Source organism: Lontra canadensis, unplaced genomic scaffold (genome assembly GCF_010015895.1).
Source record: "Lontra canadensis isolate GAN:19392208 unplaced genomic scaffold, GSC_riverotter_1.0 scaffold54, whole genome shotgun sequence".
Lineage (NCBI taxonomy): Eukaryota > Metazoa > Chordata > Mammalia > Carnivora > Mustelidae > Lontra > Lontra canadensis.
Window position 1 is genome coordinate 13,111,409 of NW_022631048.1, and position 4,340 is coordinate 13,115,748.

Genomic DNA, 4,340 nt, shown 5'->3' on the forward strand with positions numbered 1-4,340 from the left:
GCCCAGCCCCTCTTCACAGAGAAGTCTCCCCAGCAGCGCAGAGTGGATGGCCGGCGCTCTGGTAGACACCAGGTCCTCAGCCCTGCAGGTGGGCACAGACGATCCCAAGGTCCTCTGCGGTCACCGATCCCGGGACCCCTGCAGGGACCACACCAGGAAGCACTCCCTGCCCCTCCTGGAAAATGCGGTGGTACCTTCAGGAAGCTCTGTCATGGTCACAGGGGAGGCACCCTGTGTCCCATCCCTACGAGCCCTTGAGTCACCGGGCACCAGGCCTCACTGTCCCTCCCGGGAACCCAGACAAGGCCATGGGCATGTAAGACGGTGCAGGGCCAGTGCAGGGCAGGTGCAGGGAGCAGGGCCAGTGCAGGGCCCCAAGTGAGCTGCAGTGAGACCTCGGGGCCAACATCATCACAAGTGTCCTCAGCAGGGATGTCCCCAGGTGCTCAGCTACAGGGACAAAGGTCCCAGCAGGGGCCCTGTGTCTCACGGGCCGGCTCTGGCCTTGGCGAGCTTGCACAGTAGGCCAGGCTGGGGTGGCTCCTGGGGTTCCGTCCCTTTCCTCCTACCCTCAGAGGTCAGTTCGCAGGCTGGGCTTTTACTCTCACCCAGGAAAGTACGTTCACAGTCTATAAAAGGTCAGAATAGTCCAGAAACCACATCTGAGTGAGCACGAGCGTCCGCTCCGCTTACATCTTCCCGGAGCTGAGCAAACTGGAGGACGATGGTCGGGGTGGAGAGTAGGCGGGAAGCTCAGGGTCGGCGGACAGGGTGGCCGGCTTGACGGCAGCTCCCACGCACCACCCTTCCCCCTGTCCCCACCACGCAGTCGGCACATGTCCACGTGAACAAGGGAGGACAGAAAGCCCACAACTTCCCGCCGTCCTCCACTGTCAGCCAGGTGGTGTCCTTCCCAAAGCGGGGCTGACCTGGCACGTCCACCCTGGCCATGACCTCAGGCCAGCTTCGGAGAGCCGGGGCAGAACAGGCAAGGAGCAGAGTCATCTCACAGAGACACCCCAGAGACACTCACAGAGACACCCATCTCAGAGACACCCCAGAGACGCAGAGATGCCCCAGGGATACCCCAGAGACACCTCAGAAGCACCTCAGAGACAGTGCCACACAGATGCCTGGTGGTAGAGTGTGGACGTGTTTACAGGTGTGTTTCTGTGCTCATGTGTGGTGATGTGTGTTTGCATGTGTATGTACGTGTATGTGTGTGTGTGGTTCTTGACAGTTTGTCCTCTATGTCAGTCCACGCATCTGTCACCACAGTCAAGATACTGACAAGCTCCGTCAGCACACAGACACTTGCTGCCTTGAGTTGTCGCCGTGGCCTCCGTGGACCGGGCCACACCGAGCTGCCGGGGAGGCTGCCCGCCATCCGCATTCAGAATCCCAGCCAGCTGTCACATGTTTTACAGCAAGATCGTGACGTTCTCTTGGTTATTCCTAGACTCAATCCAGTCACTTATTTTTTGCAGTAATCTATTTTTAATTGCAAGGGCAGTTGCCTGCCAAGACACGACGCTCATGAAACTTCCAAACCTCGACAGAGCTCAGGGGCATCAGGGAGGGCTTTGCTGTAGTACACTGAACTGTGACTCGCGGGGCAGCTCCCAGCTGAGCCAAGAGACACGGCAGACACCGCGTCCCCAAACAGCCTTGGGCCAGTTCCGCCTCCGGGAACCTGCAAATAGTAATCACAATAATAATAATTTGCTGTAGAACCGCCACACCCCCACCCCGTGTTAGAGCCTCTCTCCAAGGAGGGGCCCCAGCAGGTGGCCTAAGGGCTCAGCAACACCAGGGCCAGCTGCTCCTGCCCAGCACTGAGCTGAGTTGAAAGCAGGAACTGCTTGCTTCTCCCTGTGGCTCCCCACAGTGCCCCCCACCCAGCCACTGGCAGGCCCTTGTCCAGCCGATGGGGCCAGGATGCCCAGTCCGGAAGGGTCAAGGGCACCGGCAGACCCACCAGCCCTGAGCATGGGAGCCTGAGGGCTCGGGCTGTCCCTGCAGGGGCTCCCACAGCAACATCAAACCTGCCCAGTGTGGAGCCCACAGCCAGACTTCCAAGCACATAGGGAAGCCAGCCCACTGGAAGCATGTGCCTGTAGAGACTGCCCTTGGGGAGAAGGTCACATTTCCATAACTGACCTGCATTCTGTCAGTTGGCAGGATGCCCTGAGTAGGTATTTCCAAGGACACTTACTGGGCAGGTACAGGCCTGCTCACCTGCTCCCACCGGTGACCACCTCCATGGGGGCGTCCCCCTTCCGATGGGCAGTGAGCTCCTGGCCTCCTGCCGTGGGCACCTCCGGATCCCACCATCTTCACTCACGTTTGTCACCAGACGCGAGTGGGTCTCCCACTGCCCCTCACCCTGGGAAATGCTCACCCCTACAGCAAAGCCAATAGGATTTCACGTGGACGCCTTCGAACCCTGCCTGGAGTGCACCAGCCCTGCTGGATCCCCAGCGGGAAGCCCATCTCCCCTCGTCCTCTAGAAACACGTTCCCTAGCGCCCCCCGCACCCACGTCATTGACTGAGCTCAGGATCCATTCACAAATTTTCTTCCTCTTCTTTTAAAATTTAATATAATTTAGTATCAATCCAATTAATTAACATACCGGGTATTATTGGTTTCAGAGGTCAAGTTCAGCGATTCATCAACTGCATATAATACCCAGTGCTCGTTACATCACGGGACCTCCTTCATGACCACCACCCAGTAACCCCAGCCCCCCACCCCACACCCCTCCAGCAACCCTCAGTTTGTTCCCTGGAGTTAAGAGTCTCTTACGGTTTCAGACTTTCTTGTTTATGGAGGTAACATCCTCCCACCCCCATCCTGCCGAGAGCATGATGTCACTATCCATTCATCGTTCTTTCGGTAGGGCCTCGAGCTCCTGCCATGTGCGCCTGCAGCTGGGCACCCCTGCTCCTGATCTCTCTGTCACGAGCGCTCCTCCTCTAATCAGGAAATAAAATCTGGAGCTCCTGGGTGGCTCAGTCAGGTGTCTGCCTTCGGCTCAAGTCATGATCCCAGGGTCCTGGGATCGAGCACCACATCGGGCTCCCTGCTCAGCGGGAAGCCTGCTTCTCCCTCTCCCACTCCCCCTGCTTGTGTTCCCTCTCTTGTTGTGTCTCTCTCTGTCAAATAAATGAATAAAATCTTTAAAAATAAATAAATAAAGTCTTCAAAAAAATGCTTCTCTCCCCATAAATGTTTCTGGGATACATTGCCAGCTACTTGGCAAATTAATTATGTTACCAAAATTAATCTAGGTTGATAAAAGTAGTCAATGTAAAAGAAAACCATTAAATAATGTATATCTAAATATTTATATTACCTTAGTAATATATAGCACTATATATATATTATATATATAGTATATTATATATTATTATATTACTATATATATGGGAAAGTTTTTGAAGCATAAGGGCAAAGCATAAAATATAAGGGCAAAATGTATCACGTGGATATATATGTGTTTATATATACAGAGAGCGACATAAAAAGCAAAATTCTCTCATAAAAAAAAAAAAACCCACCCGTAAGTGAAAGGGTGTGGCAAACAATGAAATGGGAAATCGTAGCATACAGGAAAAGTTTTGTTTTTTTTTAAGATTTTATTTATTTATTTAACAGACAGAGATCACAAGTAGGCAGAGGGGCAGGCAGAGAGAGAGGGGGAAGAAGGCTCCCTGCTGAGCAGAGAGCCTGATGCAGGTCTTGATCCCAGGACCCTGGGAACATGACCTGAGCCGAAGGCCGAGACTTTAACCCACTGAGCCACCCAGGCGCCCCCAAGTTTTTTTTTTTAATTTATTTTATTTAATAAGTCATCTCTCTACCCAGCGTGGGACTTGAACTCACAACCCCAAGATCAAGAGTCGCGTGCTCCAGCGACTGAGCCAGCCAGGCGTCCCAGAGGGACACTTTTATACTGACATGGGATGTTCGTACGGGCCCATGTGACAGCAGACTTCTGGGACTCTGAATAAAGAACACACGCCCACGCCCACGCCCACGGGGAAGAGACGCACTGGGTCAGTACCTTCCCCACGTGGAAGTGCGGGTAGGGCATGCGACCAGCTGAGGCAGGGCAGTGGGGACGCCCTTGGCTGGCTGAGGGCCAGCAGCGGGGCTCGGGGAAGAACCACACATTTGCTCCCAAGTGGGCCCAGCAGAAATATCAAGATTGTGTTGAAGACCTTGGAAAACTTCAGAATGTTCCAACAGGAGCTCCGTGTACCGCAGGCGATCCGACGAGGGATGCGAAGCCGCCGTGACCGCCGTTGGCATGACCGCCGTTGGCATCGATGGGAT